The 17,538-nt window shown below is 45.2% G+C and overlaps 1 protein-coding gene across 2 annotated transcripts in view; it reads left to right on the top strand.

The window, feature by feature from the left end:
- TP53INP1 (tumor protein p53 inducible nuclear protein 1) overlaps window positions 1-17,538 on the top strand; it is a 124,517-nt gene that overhangs the window by 93,776 nt on the left and 13,203 nt on the right. Inside the window, exon 1 of one of the 2 annotated variants that reach the window (XM_066379172.1) lies at window positions 9,879-10,057. The exons of the other annotated variant lie outside the window; for it this stretch is intronic. The gene's annotated coding sequence lies outside the window, so the exon portion shown is untranslated. Of the gene's footprint in view, window positions 1-9,878; window positions 10,058-17,538 lie in introns of those variants that run through there. 2 annotated transcript variants of the gene reach the window in all.

The raw sequence follows: 17,538 nt of genomic DNA, 5'->3' as shown, positions 1-17,538 counted from the left end.
GCTGAATAAATGGGAAGCCCCCACTGCCCTTTGGCTCTGTATATGTTCTTTGGTCTAACCAAATCTAGAGTGAACCTGCCCGGCCTCAACCTCCTACATTACAATTGCCTAGGCCATCCAGACCACAGTTCTTAGTTCTCCAGTAGGTGAACACAGGCAAAAGTTCTGGAGGCTTAAAAGTCCAAGATCAAGGCACTGGCAGATTTGATGTCTGGTGGGGGCCTGATTTCAAAGGGCCCAAGTATTATATTATGTGCTCTATCTGCATGATCTTGTTTAATCCTGAGAACAACCTAATGAGGCATTCTCATCATCCTCATTTTACAGCTGAAGAAGCTGAGGCTCAGAGGTCAAACCCAAGGTTACATAGCTTGTACTAAGGTCTGACTCCAGAATTTGTGCTCTTAACCATTAGATTCAGCTGCTTTTCACTTTAAATGCTATTCTTAATCATGAATGATACAACTTCCAAGAGTTTATATTCAAGATTCATTGATTCCAACTGCACTTGTGTTTTAGCGGGTGCAATAACTCAGGTATATCCGTGTGTGCCAGTGAAGAGCTTATTTTCCAAACTCTGGCTTTAAACATTTAAATAATACAAAATGCAGAAGAGCTAAGGACAAATTCAAAGATGGGTCTAGACCACCTCTGTGATTCTTGCTTAAAGACTTATTAAAGATGAAAATATTTTACTCTTGCCTGACCTGTGGTGGTGCAGTGGATAAAGTTTCGACCTGGAAATGCTGAGGTCACCGGTTCGAAACCCTGGGCTTGCCTGGTCAAGGCACATATGGGAGTTGATGCTTCCTGCTCCTCCCCCCCCCCCTTCTCTCCCTCTCTGTCTCTCTCTCTCTCCTCTCTAAAAACGAATAAATAAATAATTTAAAAAAATATTTTACTCTTAACCTTACTGTGTTTGGGGGGCTCAAGTTCTCAGAAGCTATTAAAGCTTTTAAGCTCTAGGGCTTGTTTTTTGTTTTTTGTTTTTTTAATCTTATTTCCACAAGGTGATTAGAAATAAAATCCTTAGAAAAAGATCTATGTGCTGGTGAGAACAAACATTTATGGAACACCTACATTTTCCAGGCACTTTGCTGCTGTTATTGTCTGTCTGAGTTGGTATTACTTTCCCTACTGTACAGTTGAGGAAACTGAGGCACTCAGGAGGTAAGTGATTGCCCTGTTATAAAACAGGAGTCAGTGAGAGCCTGTTCCTTCCTTACCAGATAGCACATAATCCAAAGTGGTTTTGCCTTCCCATCGTGCAACACAGTTTAATACCTGAGGCCCTATCTATGAGCCCTGTTCTTAGGGCTCTGAAATTTAGTTCCATGATACAATGATAAACATGACAAATTAGTTCTCAGGAACCTATGTGCTTTTCTAGAAGTGTTGTAAAACCCAAAAGAATGCAAAGGAATTCAAAATTCAGTGGCCAGTCTTTTTCAACCTGTAGAACTATTGATCTACTCAGGTAACCATCAGATGCCAGATCACACCAAATTCTCAGTGACACTGTTTAGCATGAGAACAGTGCTAAACCTAGAGCACAAGAACTCTGCAGCCTCTATTATTTGCACTGGCTCTTCTGGCTGACTGGGCTGCCTTTTCCCTCATGCCCTTCCATTCTTTTTTCTTTTTTACCGAAACAGAGAGAGAGTCAGAGAGAGGGATAAACAGGGACAGACAGACAGGAACAGAGAAAGATGAGAAGCATCAATTATCAGTTTTTCGTTGTGACACCTTAGTTGTTCACTGATTGCTTTCTCATATGTGCCTTGACCGCAGGCCCTCAGCAGACCAAGCAACCTGTTGTTCAAGCCAGCGACCTTGGGTCCAAGCTGGTAAGCTTTGCTCAAACGGATGAGCCCGCGCTCAAGCTGGCGACCTCGGGGTCTCGTACCTGGGTCCTCCGCATCCCAGTCTGACACTCTATCCACTGCGCCACCGCCTGGTCAGGCGCCCTTCCATTCTTGCTGCACAAGCATCACCTCCTCAGAGAAGATTTCCTGACCATCCTACCTCCTCACTAGCCTCTCTCTAACCATTTACCCAGCTTTGTTTTTCTTCACAGCACTTATTACATTATATGTTTATTTGCTTATTGTATCTCCTCCATTAGATAGAAGTTTCCTGAGGGCTGAGACTTTCTTTTGTTCACTACTGTATCTCTAGTGCCCAGGTTAGCGTCAGTGCTCATTAAATAATTATTTAATGAATGAATGGATGTTTGAACACAGTGGGCCTGAATGAATGGGTGGAAAATGTTCAACCTTTACAAGGTTATGCTCTTCATATCCTCCCTTTGTCTGATCTACAAAGGGAAAGTAAGGACTACTTCTACTAAAGAGGAGTAAAGCAGGAGAAGAAGCCCTAAAAGAATAGAAATCAAAAACTTCCTGCCTCAGATTATCAATATGCTTAGGTCTGGCTTTGCCAAAGCCATGAAAAACCTAGACATTTAAGAACACAAATTAATCTTGCAAAATGTAATGGATATTTAAAGTGGTTAATTTCAGCAAAAAGAATAACTCAATAAACAAGTTTTCCTTGAACAGGCAGACTATTTAGGCATTGTGTAGCTTACGTAAGTAGCAATCATATTGTCAGCGTCATCCTTTTCAGAATGGCAGAAAGACACGCTCTACTCAAGCAGTGACTATAATAGAGTGATTCATGGTTTCAGACCCCACCTGGGCTGCTTCTGGCACCTGCAGACTGCTGGGCAGTGACCCAGCAGTAGCCATGTGAATGAAGAGGTAGCTTTGGCAGCGGGAGCTACAAAAGACCTTTGCTCACACACTTGAGATAATGCTGCAACTTCCCCAGAGCTGGAGCAGCCTGCCTCACGCAGTGGGTTTCTTCAAGCTTCATGTCTCCCTGGGGCTGGGCTGGCATATGGAGGCACGTCCTATGTCACATACTAGGCCACAGCCATTTAGGGGTGACTTGCTTTTCTGTTCTGCTGTAAGCATAGGTTTTAATATAATTTTAAATAATTGGATACTTATAGTGCATTCACCTAGAAATTGAACAGCCTTTAAAGTCAGGACTTTACTGAAACTGGAGAAAGCACTCTAGGTCTGGGGAATTCATGGATGACTCACAATCCAGCATGCTCTATCACAGCTCTTGAATCTTTTGACCCCACCCACTGGCTGCTACATGGGTGGTCCCACCTTCTTTCTCCTTTCTGTTGCCTCAGCCAGCGCACAGATCATTTTCATTTTTAGGATTTTATTTCTAATTACCGTGTAGACACAGTTTAAAAAACAACAACAACAAAAACTAGTATGTGGGAGACATTGATAAGAGTGTGGTGGTTACGGGGGGAGGGGGGAGAGGGAAAGGGAAAGGGGAGGGGGAGGGGAAAGGGCACAAAGAAAACTAGATAGAAGGTGACAGAGGACAATCTGACTTTGGGTGATGGGTATGCAACATAATTGAACGACAAGATAACCTGGACATGTTATCTTTGAATATATGTATCCTGATTTATTGATGTCACCCCATTAAAAAAATAAAATTATAATAAAAAAAAAAACTAGTATGTGGGACTACAAAGGTTCCAAGATCTTCCAAAGCTATTATACTTTTGGCCCTGGTATCATTTTTTACTTCTTTCAGAGATGGTAACTGGCAGCCCTTATTTCAGAAAGTGGAGCTCACCAAGCCTTCACAAAACCTCTTGCTTCTAGGCTTTCCAGAGACAAAGAAAGACCCTTTCCTCCCTTTCTTAGGACAATAGGTTTCACTGGAATTCCAAGTGATTATTCTTCTAAAATGCTATTTAAAAAGAAACTATTATGTCATTTACAGACTCTTGACAGCATGCTGCCTGGATGGTAGATGCTCAGAAAGCTGTATTTATTGGGTAGATTCAAAATAACCTGAGTGAACTTCACTTTTGGGTTCTCCTTAGTATGGACTGAATGACCTGTTTGTTGATCCAAGGTTACCCCAAGTAGGCATCCTATGGGATTCCCCATCTGCAGCTTGGAAGAAAACAACAATCTTTAGCATCCTTGATGCAACCATCAGTGCAATGGCCACAGCTTGTCTTTGTAATCAAGAGGCAAAGGCATTAACTGTATTGTTTCTGGGCGTTGGCATAAATATGGTCCCACTTGGTCCTTCAGAATAAAAAACTTGAGGTTGAATCCCTTTTGTTGGGGTAGGTAAGGAAATATATTTAGCTTCATGGAAAACAGGAGGATTCTGACAGATGGGGAAAGGGTCACCTCTACAGCAGGGGGTTGGTTAGCCTGGAAGTGAGTACTATAGCTGCCCACTGAAAATTCTCTTTCGATAAAGGATGGTTGGATTCACTGGGTCTTCCCACGCAAGGAACCTAGCTGTTTCTTTGTCAACCAACAGATGAGAGGCTGGTTTACAACTGTGTGATTTCACAGTTTGGTTATGTTCGGACAGCTCTCTGTTGTGAAGATTACATCACTCCTGAGTCTCCCTGCATGTGTGTACAGAGACCCCGACTTCTGAAGGGCCCCGCAAAACCCCAACTTTATACTTTTTTCTAATGACTAACCATGTTTGGTTTTATATGTGCAATTTTAACATTAATAGTACATATTTTTTAGCTATGGTTTGGGTTTTTCTTAATTTATTTATTTTTACAGTGACAGAGAGAGAGACAGATAGGGACAGACAGGCAGGAACGGAGAGAGATGAGAAGCATCAATCATCAGTTTTTCGTTGCGACACCTTAGTTGTTCATTGATTGCTCTCTCATATGTGCCTTGACCGTGGGCCTTCAGCAGACCGAGTAACCCCTTGCTTGAGGTGAGCCTTGCTCAAACCAGATGAGCCCGCGCTCAAGCTGGCGACCTCGGGTCTTGAACCTGGGTCCGCCGCATCCCAGTCCAACACTCTACCCACTGCGCCACCGCCTGGTCAGGCAATAGTACATATTTTTTATTTATTTAAAAATATAGTTAACATGTATTTCTCTTTTACCTCTTTCTTTTTTTAAAAAGGCCAAATATTTTCTTCCGCACCTGGGTCCTCAGCTGACCTTAATCGGCCTCTGTGTGCGTATGTAAAGCAGCGGCAGAACAAGAAGGGATGCAGCGGGAATGACCAACCCCAGGCGCAAGCGATAAGCAGAAAGTGTGTGTGTGTGTGTGTGTGTGTGTGTGTGTGTGTGTGTGTGTGTGTAGGGAGAGAATTTTAAAACTAACTAAAAGGGTTTTTTTGTCATTGTTCTGTTTGTTTTTTAATATTCATGCTCAAACAGGTCCAACTTGCAAGATATTTTCCCACCGAGGAAGAAAGAAGGGCGTAGCCACCAAGTGTGGAACAGCAAAAACTTTATTTAGTAGAGTGCATCCGGACGAGATTCTCTGGTCCATGAGATGGGCCAGAGAAGTCACCCCGCCTCCCCTGGTTGGGGGTAATTTATAGCATCAGTAGGGTGGTTGGGTTGATATGACGTGGCGAAATTTCATTGGCTGACAGACAGTCGCTCTTTATCAAAGGACTCCAGGCCATTTCTTTTTGGTGGCCATGGGTGTGGGCGCTTCCAGCCAAAGTTCCTGGGCCTGGTTCCTCACATGACCTTCCCCCATTGCCAACCAATCTCATATTCCAACCTTTTATGTTAGATAGGGGCGCTGCTATTCATCTGGCTGCTTTCATGGGGAAGGCAGGTTGGAAGGTGGTAGCTCTGAGGGGAGTCGCATATATGGGTGCAGGAGCATCTGGTTGACCATGACTCAAGAAACTTCGCAGAAATGGCCCTGTAAAAATCTTAAAAAGTGGAGCAAATATGAGTAATATGCTGATAACTAGAAGAGGACCTAGGATAGGGGCAGCCCAGGTGAGGATGGGTGGCTGCCGTCAGGAGTTAAGCGGGTTGTAGGAGGAGAGATCCTTGCATAGTTTCTCTTGTTGAGGACATTGATATTTTCTTCCATCAGGCCAGTCTCATTGAACAGCAATGCTCCCTACTTAAACTCACCCTGGTTGCAGGTTTCTGGTGGAGGGAAAGGAGCAACAGGAGGATCTGCAGGGCCCAACCTTTTAGTAACCCAGAGACAGGTAGGGCCCAGTGGTTCCGACTGCCAGCGGTCCTGCATGGGGGCAAGCTTGAGGCGAGAGACATGGTACCAAGGTGTTTGCCCTAGGAGTTTGGCTGCAGTGGGAGCAGTCAATATTACCCTATGGGGGTCCCGGCAACCTGGGCAGTAGGGAGCCAGGCTGGAGCTCCCTCAGAAGAGCCCTGTCTCTTGGCTGGAGGGGGACCTCTGGGTCTGCTTCATCTGGACCCGCTATGGGAGGAAGGGTCCGGTCCGCGTGTTCCCTGAGAAGATGGCGGAGTAAAGACAGAAAGGGGAGGTAGGTGGCAAGAGGAGGGGGGTTTGGCTAAGAGAGAAAAATTGGGAATCCAGTGTCGAAATAAGCCTATTAGATTGAGGAAAGAAAGAATCTGAAGGAGAGTGAAAAAGGGGATTCTGTCTAAACTGCATGTCAGGCGTGCAAAGGGGAAAAGAAAGGGTCCCATCCACTCCCATAACCGAGACCTGTGAGGGAACTAGAGGTCCAGAATGTTATGGCAAAACAGAGAAGGTAGCCCCCGTGTCCCTGAATGTAAGGGATCTCCAATCATTTCCCAGTTCTTTGGCAATAGTTAAATTGGTGAGGGTGTTAAAATAGAAAGTCCCTTCAGGAGGCTACCTTGTTCAATTATCCAGTGGGTATAGTGACCCGGCCACATCGGAAAAGATCAGTTTCTTCTTCTTTAGGGAGGAAGAGATTCCATATAAGGCATTCCAGGAGTGTTTTTGAGTCAGGTTTAGATTCTTGTGCCTTTATGGCCACTCTCAGCCCTTGGAGTGATCAGAGATGAGAATTGGCATCCTGCAACTCAACCTCTGGTCACCGGATAGTAGAGTGGGTGTGTTCAGGACGTCTCCACGGGCACACGCACTCAGAACGGAAAAGAGGTCCCTGACACAGCTGCGATTACGGATAGGGAGTCTCCGGGGAAAGAACTGAGGGGAGGCTGGAGGCAGGGGACTTACCGCATCATGTGCCAAAGTGGGTGGAAAGTCGGAGGTCCTGGTTCTTCCTCGGAAGGGAAGGGGAGAAGAGCATCCTCAATGGGCTTCAAACTCCTCCCGGGTTTTGGCACCAAATGTAAGGTATTTTTCCCACAGAGGAAGAAAGAAGGGCATAGCCACCAAGTGAAGAACAGCAAAAGCTTTATTTAGTAGAGCATATCCCAGATGAGCTTATCTGGTCCATGAAACAGGCCAGAGAAGTCACCCCCCCTCCTCTGTTTTGGGGTAATTTATAGCATCGGTGGGTGGTCGGGTTGATATGACGTGGTGAAATTTCATTGGCTGACAGACGGTTGTTCTTTTTCAAAGGGCTCTGGGCCGTTTCTTTTTGGTGGGCATGGGTGTGAGTGGTTCCAGCCAAAGTTCCCGGGGCCTGGTTCCTCACGTTACCTTCCCCCATTGCCAACCAACCTCACACAACTAACATCAGTGATAAAATACTTCTCCCTCATAGGGGCAGATTTCTCCCATAAACCCACCACCTTCATATACCATTGTGATAAACATGCACCAGGTGGGGAAATGATAAATCAGCAAAAGAATAAACAGAAAGCAAATGACACCTGAGATAAGATAAAATGTTTTTATCCCCAGAACTCCACTTTGTGCTATGGGCCTTTCTGTTGTTTTAGCTTTGTGTTTTAGTTATCTATTACTACTTTTAAAACCAACCCAATAGTGCCTTATAGCAACAATCATTTATTTGCTCACAATTCTGCAATTTTGGCAGGTCTTACTTAATAAGGATGCTTCATCTCTGTTCCATGCTAGGGTTGGCACTTCCTGATGGGCTTTTTCACTCATTAATCTGGTGCCTCAGCTGGAATGGGCTAAATATCTAGGGATTGGCTAAGCATCTTGCTCTTTCCATGTGGCCTTTCCATGTAGCTAGCTTGGGCTTCCCCACAACATGGTGGTTTCTTCTTATATGGCAGTTGGCTTTTCCTAGAGTGAAAAGCAGTGGTCAGACATTCTTAATGCCTGATCTTAAAAGTCCTAGAACATTATTTCTACCACATTCTTTTGGTCAGATCAGTCACAGAGCCAGCTAAGATTCAAGGGGGAGGAAAAAATAGATTCCACTTCATGATGAAGGAGATATTGTTGTAACCATTTTTGGAAACATTGTCTACCTCACATTGTTTTCTCAGTCATAACAAGGTGTTGTGTGCTTTTACGTTTTTCCTTTAATGGTGATAAAATTTATCAAGTTGGAAAAGATATAGATTTGACTTTTTAAAATTAGACCCTTATAATTATCATCTTGCCTTGGTTCTGAATGGAAAGATGGTCTCTTCATGTATTCCTAAGAAACAAGAGATTATAAGACCCCAAACATAGCAATGACAATTGAGAGAAAATACCTGGATGAGCCTGATTTGCCAAAACCTAAAATGCAAAGCATGCTCAATTCTGTGAGAGTATCAGTCCCCACGTTACAGGCTTAGTCTACCTCCTGAGAAAAAGTCAAATAGCTACCATATTCTGGTTATTATTCCTGGGTGTCAGATAATCCCCTACAGTTTGATTTACATTAAAGTCAGTATTGTTAGAATTTCTAGTATTGTTGAAAAGAGACTGAACACAGAATTCTTTTGAGCATTAGAATGTGAGAGTATTTCAGATACTGTAATATATGCTATACCTATTGAGGGTTGCTGTAAATTCCACCCTAGATCAGAGAATTGCATCTTAGTCCAAACAGGATCTACACCAGAGCTGATATGCATCAACATGACTTCCTTGCTTTTGCCAGACACAGCTAATCCATCTGTACACATACAGAGCTTTGGTTTGGAAAGCATTTTCAAGCCCACTGTCTCATTTTCTTCTCACTATAAATAATCAGGTGAGCAGGCAGGCCCTGTGTGAATGCCCACAGTTTGCGGTATAATAGAATAGAGGTCATAACCTCTCTGGGTCACTGGAGAGCTTCGATGCACAGCCTGGGGAAGAAGCAGCTCTCCTAATTCTTCTTTCTTCAGGGTTTCTTTCCAGGGTTCTTGTCCTTTGCTGGAGGAGACAGCCCTCCAGCTTCTGTCCTCTTGGACTTCAGGCATCTTCTGAGGGCCTGTTCTTCGCTCTTCCATAGACCAAATCCCGAGCCCATGGGCCAACTTTAGTCAGCATCTAGTGTCAGTTACCACAGCAAGGTGGGGTCTGGCTCTCTACCTTTAAAAGTAAGTTGAGTGGCATCCCCTATATCTGGAGCCCAAATTTTCTTTCCAAGAAGGCCAAGAAGTGGGCCTGCCAGACAGTGCCGCGTCTGGGGTTCTACCCTATATTGGCCTGAATGGGCCTCTTGGGCTCTTTAGGCTCCATCACTCTCAATGCCCTTAATTTTCCTCTCACAGCCAAAAGAAAAAATGTTTTGAGTCTCTTTGTGCCACAAACCCTAGGCCAAAGGAGTAGCTGGGGTGCGGGGGAGGGAGGTGTCTTCCTCTCGCCCCTCGCGTTCTTCCTCACACTCCTTCGGGTTCCTATTTCTGTATCCCTGGCCCCTTCTCCCCCGTCTCGGAGTTGCCCCAGTGCCAGCCCCACCACGACCCCATTCTCCGTCCGTTCCGCTCGCGCCTCTAGTCCCCTACCGGCGCCCAGCTTTTGTTGCCGGGGCTAGTTTCTAACTTGAGAGTGTCGCCCGGCTCGGCGCCAGGTCATGTGCGTTAGTGACAACCTCTCGCAGGGCGGCCCCGGGGACCCCGCGCCGCCGATTGGCGGGGCCGGGGCTGGCGCGGCCCGGGGCGGGGCCGCGGGCGGGCGGAGCGGCCGATCAGCTGTTCCGAGCGCTCCACAACAACAAAAGGAGCGAGGCGGTCGGACGGCGGCCAGCAGCGCAGCGACAGGAGGGCCCGCCCGGCCCCGCGCCCGCCGTTCCGGAGCCGCAGCTACCTCAGCAGCCCGGCCCCGCGCCCGCCGGTCCCCGCGGAGCGAGGCGCTGCTGCTCCGCCGCGGTCCGCGCTGCAGGTCGGGCCCACGTAAGTGCAGGCGGGGCCGGGGCCGCGTCCGCTCGTCCCGGCCGCCCCGGCGGCGCTGCCCCGACCCGCGCGCCCTGTCCCGGGGCCGCCGCCCGTGCGCTCCCCGACTTCCCGCTTCCTGGGCGCTCCGCCGCCGGGCCGCGCGGCCCCGGGTGCGGGCGGAGGCGGCTCCGCGGGACCGGGCCGAGCCGAGCCCCGGTGCGGGGCGGCGGCTGGGTGTTCGGTTTCTGCCTCCTCCCCCGAGCGTGCCCTGCTTTCTTGGCCGCAGCGGGACCTCCTCCTCCTCACTCCCCTCTCCTCTGCCCTCGGCCGTTGGGCTGGGAGTGTCCGCCTCGGGGCTCCGGGGGCGCGGCGCGCGCCCCCCGCCCCATCCGCTAGCACTGCTGGCCCAGGGTCGCATCGGTAGCACCGAGGCTCTCGGCTCCCGGAACCCGGCTGCCGCCGCCTAAGTGCCCTCCTATCTGTGGGGTGTTCCTGACCCTGGTGGATCTTACACATCTCTGTTTGAGGTTGCACCTGTGGAAAGAGCGCTTTATCTGCCCATCATAGTTAAAATCCTAATCATTTTAATCCCTGGTTGAGGGTTTATGATGTGCCATATAGGATGTTGATTGCTTTGCCTTATTTTATGAATAGGAAACCCGAGGCACAGAGAGATTGAGTAAATGACACAAGGCCACACAGCCAGTTAAGAGGACATGGTGTTTTCTCTTTCAAAGATGGAGATGAATTCTAAATGAGGGATCCACGTTTTCAGTGTATTTCCCCGTTATGTCTGCTCATTATCATCTATGTTAATTCCAATTTAGAGTAGATTAAGGAAGAGCCTCTTCTCATCTGTAACTTCCAAGGATTTGGGCATACATTGCTAAAAGTAAACATTTTCTGAATACAAAGTAGTTTTGGGAAAAGGGGGACAGTGACCCGTGCCAGGGAGTGGTCATTGAACAGAAGTCACAATGAGGTACTCCAAGATCCTGACATCACTTGCTTGGTAATTGAAATACGTTTTTTATTGCAGATGTGGAAAGCATTTGGGAAGTTTTTTATTTTAATTTTGAATAATAAATTCAGAATTTATTATAATTCTGAATTGGCAGCATAATTTTCAAAGGCCCCTGCCTGGAACGAAGATCTTACTAATTTCTATGTCCAAGATTTCTTGTTTTTTTCATCCTTTTGTTCTTTTCTGTGAGTGCTCACTCCTATTTTTCTTGGGAATGGCCCTTCTTTAAAAATTCAAGGTTAACAGGCCGTGTATGACCACTTATTGCTGTCTTTGTTCACTGTCATTCAGCTTTAGGGCCAACACTGGTGGGTCCCTGGTAGAATAACCTGGTTGTAGCTAGATGAATAAGTGTCAAAGTGGGGAACAAGCAAAGACAATTTTTTGCTTGGTTTTTCTGCAGTTTAAAATCAATTTTAAATTACTTAAAGCAGCGTGTTTATTTTTCTATACTAGTGAGGGGACGAGGAATGAAAAGAAAGATAATCTGGGGGCTGCTTTTCAATGAAGATGTGTTAGTTTAGCCACCTGGTGTTTTGAAACTGTTAAGAAGCCACAACTGTACATACAGAAGTTAGATCATCAAAGTTGTGTAATTTTTTTTTTTTTTTAATGTTGTTTTTGGAGCCGCCTACTGGCAGCCAAAACCAACTGAAAAGTGCTGTTCTTTGAAGTTCGTGGAGCCAGGGTTGAGGCTGGAAGGAGCCGGGAGCTCATGTGCAAGGAAAAGCAATGCACTTGGAACCAGACTTACGCTCCAATGCCAGCTCCACCTCTGAGCAGCTCTGTCACTTTTGAGCAAGTTACTTAATTCCTGAGCCTCAGTTTTCTTATTAGTATAATGGGACAAATAAGTACTTCAAGTCCCTGTCACATACAGTAAGCATTCAGTAAATTGTAGCTCTAATTATTATATAGACATTTTCTAGATAAAGACACCCAGACCCAAAGATACTACTAAATTACTTCACAGTCAAAAACTGGCTGGAAATGAATTTGTGGTTTATATTTACCAGATTCCTGCTATGTGTCAGGCACTGTTTTAGGTGATACACACTTAATCCTCACATTTGCACCACCATCACCATTTTAGGGGTGAGAAAACTGAGGCACCAAGGAGTTACTAAATATCCTAAGTTTACAGAAGATGCACCTAACAGAGCCAAGATTTCAAACACATCAGGCTAACTCCAGACCCATGCTGCCTCTTAAGTGTTATCTCAAAAGTGAGAAGCTAATAAACTCTTCCAGACTAGCATCTCATTTTCTAAGTTCTCAAACTATGTTGCTCTTTCAGTATCAACTCAGCCACCTTTCTTGCTCATAGAGAATTTCTCCTCATGTAATAACATGGAAAACATTGATGAATAAGTAACAAAGCAGGATACAAAGTTGTGTATTCACTAGACTACAACTAATGAGGAAAACATGTAAAAGAAAAAGCTAGAGGAAAAGATATTGATACAATAAATACTCTAACAACGGTTGCAACAAGACATGGAATAATAGCTATTTTCTAAACTTTCTATAATGTAATTTCATTTTATAATGAAAAAGACATTTTTTAAAGGGAGTTATTTTGAGCCAGGATTACAGGGACAAAGCTGCCTTCTTGAGATGCCGATGCTCAGGCAGACACTTTGCCCCCCACCCCCCGACTGCTCAGCTGAGGTTGGTTAAGGCTGAAAGCTTGCAGGTGCTCTGAAGAAAATTAGAACTACCCTCTAGGCCTCTTTGCCTCCACCTCTTTATTGAAGTCCGAGCCTTATTTGTAAATTTGTCCGCCTAGGAATTTTCACTTTTATCATGGCCCTAAAGTTGTGAGTATCAAAAAGTCACATGTGATGAGGAGTGAAGCCTGTGTGCTTCGCCCTTTAGCTCCACATACAACCAGCTTGGCGGAGAGTCTGTTCCTTGGTGGGAGCCAAGGTCAGGAGGAGCAGGGACTGGGTAGGAAAAGTCCCTCGGTCACAGGGAGGATAGGCAAGACTCCACTCTGTGTCTTTCCCACTGGGCTTCAACAGCTGTGTCACGTAAATACCAGCACTGACTCTGGAGAGATGAGTGAGCTCTTCTCCTGCCTGGCTGGGCTCCAGAACACTACACACACAGGGTTGACTGCCTATGTAGGAGGCAAGGGACATTTGGAGGCAACCTCTGCTGCAGGAAACTAAAAGAAGGATTACTTGTACTGCCTCATGGGAAGCTTCTCTGGAAGACACCATTCCTGTGACAGAACTGTGTACATTCCAGGATGAGCTGGCTTTCATCACGTGGGTTTGGAGCTGTAGCCATAGGGGCAGTTTGCAGGGGCCCAAACCATGTTTCCTACCTGTAGCTGCCACTTAACTGGCCTGGGCCCCACGTGGCACACAGTTGGGGCACCAGGTACTCATTCAGGATGAGCAAGGGTTCCCTTGTGAGGTTGTCCTCTCCCCTTCACCGCACACACACCCCTGTACCTCCAGCTTCCTATCTGGTGCAGGGCCAGCTCTGGGGAACTGGGCTTAGTCTCTCAAGTGGTTCAGCAGACACTGAAATATACTTGGGGCCAATATCTGCCTCCATAATTTAAGAGAAATGGGTCGAAAACTTTGAAACTCCTTTTTCCCTTCTAGCTTATATATTCAAAAACTTTATTTACATCTAACATTGTGATAGTTCATCTTTTGGGATATGTGTCACACCACAGTGGGTGAAGCAAACCGCAGAGTGCACTTGTAACTTCTATTTCACGGAACATAAAGCTGAATTTGAATTCTCATACTGGAGTTCCAGCCGTCATGATTTGGCCATGTTGCCTTCCATAAGGGTTTCAGGAAGACTGGTTATGCAAGTGAAACTTCCTGTTTACCCATTTTTAATATGTGATGGATTGTGACCACAAAAGTATTACAAATGTCACTGATTTGAAGACATATTTGTAGTACTACACAGTCGGAATAACATGCTAAACAACTGTGACAGTCCAATTTGCATGTAAATAATTGAGCCAGGAGTCTCGTCAGCTACAAATTCTAACTACATTTACAGCTGAAGATGCTTGTTTTGAAAGTGAAATGTCAAAAGTCTGAAGTTACGGGTTCCAGGCTCATGCTCATGAGAACAGGAAACGTTATTTAGTGAGGTGCTTTTCATCATGTTCTCATTCACTCTCACGGTTTCTGTCATCCCTTGTGTGACAGCTCAAAGGCTGTGCCTCCAGCAGAGACCATGCTCTTGAACGCCAAAGCCTTATGTTCAGTGCCTACTAAACATCGCCAGGTGCATACTTGGAGATTTACCAAATTCCGTATGTCCAAAATGCTCAGCCTGTACCTTCTGCAGTATTCCTGTTCCATTATGGTCTCACCATTCTCCCAGTTGGCCAGGCCACAAGCCTGCATCATCCTTGACTTCTCCCTCCCCTTAACCTCTGACTCCCCCCACCTGCAGCCTGCTCTGGTGACTATCATCTGAATTCTGAGCCACGCTGAAGGTGTCTCATTCTAACTCAATTGCAGATTTCCACAAGGTTTCTTCTCTCCCTTTCTCCATTCTTGATCTGCTCAACTGCTCAAAGTTAAAGTCATTTATTGAAGGATCTCTTCCTTCCTTGACCTCTACCCGCGTAGATCTGAGGGACACCTAGTACTTCTTCCACAGCATCTGTCTGTATCATACCAGTTGTTACACTTGCCATGGGAGGGCTTCCTGTACAGTTATCTTCCCTGCACTTAGCACTATACCTGATGCATATAATAGGTACTCAATAAATATTTGCAGAATAGGTGACATTAAGAGCTTTGTTCCAAATGTCTTCCAAGTAGGTTGCTTGCATTATCTCACTTTACAAGAGTAGGATCAGGAAGACCATTTAGGAGGTGGTGATTGGCAGTCTGGAGAGACACCAGAAGGTTGGCTTCAACTAGGATGAGTGCTGGAGGGAAGTAGGTGGGTTTGAATCACACATGCAGCTAGAGGCAAGGGGACTTGCTGATACCTTTGGAGGAGGGATGGAGCGGGAGCAGGAAGAATGGTAGGGCTTAAAAGAAGCCAAAGGTAACTGCTAGATTTGGGGCTTGAATAACTGCTGGATGCTGCTCTTTCTCCTTACTGAGAAGGGGGTGAAGGACAATATGTAAGTTTGTGGGAAAAATTAATTAAAAGTTCTCTTTGGTAAGTGTTAGGTTTGATGTGCCCATCAGGTAACCAGGGCAACATGAACTCTGGAATAAGATCAGATAGGTCTGGGGTTCCTCATTTAGAACTCACCAAAACTCCATGAGGTGCAACTACTGACAGCTGAAGAAATACTGTAACTTCCTAACTTGTAGAGGACAGAAGGTCAGTGCCAGCACTGAACCCAGGGACACTGACAACTACTTGCCACCTACCCAGTGAATGGTTGTTTCCAGTTCTGGTCACTATCCACCTTAGTTTTCTACAGTGTAAATTTTTCCATGCCAGCTGTAGGAATTGTTTTGAAGGTCAAAGTATGCTGTACTTGCAGATTTTAAATGTAATTAAGTATCACATACAAGAAGTACAGCACATAAGAAAAAACAAGCCCAGGAAAAGTGAGGGCCTGGCAATATGGTGGTCACTGGGCACTATTGCTGGGTTCATTGGGCAGCTTCTGGGTACTTGACTAGCATATAGCAAGACTGTTAATATCTAGTTTTTTTAGCTACTTACAGAAAAGCAGTATTGCAGTTTGAAATTATTTAAATTTATAAATTTAATTCAAATTTATAATGAGATAAATTCAGATGTATCCCTTATTGTGAAAGCACAGATGTGAAAACCAATTCCTCCCCCTTCTTTTTTTTGCAATCCTCCAATAATGTTTTTATTCACAGAGCTTTACCTCTTTTTTTTTTTTTTTTTTTTTTAATTTTGAGAGGCAGAGGAAGGGAGAGAGACAGAGAGACAGAAACACAGACCTGTTCCTATATGTGCCCAAGTGAACCCACAACCTTTGTATATCATGACGATGCTCCAACCAATGGAGCTATCTGGCCAGGGCAAAGTTTTACCTTTTTTAAAAAGATGAAGTCTAGCCTGACCAGGTGGTGGTGCAGTGCATAGAGCATCGGACTAGGATGCGGAGGACCCAGGTTCGAGACCCCGAGGTTGCCAGCTTGAGTGCAGGCTCATCTGGTTTGAGCAAAGCTCACCAGCTTGGACCCAAGGTCGCTGGCTCGAGCAAGGGTTTACTCGGTCTGCTGAAGGCCCCCAGTCAAGGCACATATGAGAAATCAATCAATGAACAACTAAGGAACCACAACAAAGAATTGATGTTTCTCGTCTCTCTCCCTTCCTATCTGTCTGTCCCTATCTGTCCTTCTGACTCTCTCTGTCTCTGCCACAAAAAAAAAAAAAAAAAAAAGATGAATTCTAGAATGAGTTACAATTTTATTTAAAAGGAATAGTTCCTAATTAATATGACTAGTCATAGTTTGGTATTAAGAGATAAATAGCTAAATTTCTGTTTTGGATTTGATGCTGCACTAAGGGCTGAGGCAGCTAAAATGAATGGCATAATCCCTGCCCTCCAGGAGCCATCACTGAACAAGTTGATCCGATGTGGTGTGGCAAAGTGCTCTTCTGTATCAGGATGGGTCTAGGGGTCAGAGGGGCCATGGTGCAGCCTGAATTGAGCTGTGAAAGTAAATTATACAATCACTGAATCTGCATTCATTTTTTTAAAAAATTATTTTTCAATTACAGTTTACATTCAGTATTATTTTATATTAATTTCAGGTGTGCACCATAGTGGTCAGACAGTCATATACTTTACAAAGTGGTCTCCCAGATATTTCAAGTACCCGCCTGGCACTATACATACTTACTACAGTGTTACTGACTATATTCCCTAAGCTGTACCTTACATCCCCATGACTATTTTGTAACCACCAATTTGTACTTCTCAATCCCTTCACCTTTTTCACTTAGTCCCCCAACCCCCTTCCCCTCGGGCAACTTGTATCTGTGCCAATCCTCCTTTTTATTTCACATTTTAAAATATTTACAGGTTGTGTTGAACACTCATTTACGTTTTGTAAATAACAGATATTGCAGTTCTTACATTTGGCTTTGCAGGAAAGGAACAGCTATAACTGAGTTAAGGCATGTACTTTCTTCTAAGGTTGTGTATATATGGTGTATGCACTTTTAAAACCACACACATAGTGGTGGCCTGGAATGCTGAGATCACCGTTTTGGTTTTTTTTTAGTTTTTGTTTTTTTTAATTTTTATTTATTTTTTACAGAGAGTGAGTCAGAGAGAGGAATAGACAGGGACAGACAGACAGGAACGGAGAGAGATGAGAAGCATCAATCATTAGTTTTTCACTGCGCGTTGCAACACCTTAGTTGTTCATTGATTGCTTTCTCATATGTGCTTTGACCGCGGGCCTTCAGCAGACCGAGGAACCCCTTGCTGGAGCCAGCGACCTTGGGTTCAAGCTGGTGGGCTTTTGCTCTAACCAGA

Source organism: Saccopteryx leptura, chromosome 3, assembly GCF_036850995.1.
Source record: "Saccopteryx leptura isolate mSacLep1 chromosome 3, mSacLep1_pri_phased_curated, whole genome shotgun sequence".
NCBI lineage: Eukaryota > Metazoa > Chordata > Mammalia > Chiroptera > Emballonuridae > Saccopteryx > Saccopteryx leptura.
Note: the sequence above shows the minus strand (reverse complement) of the source record. Positions and strands in the feature narration are given on the sequence as shown.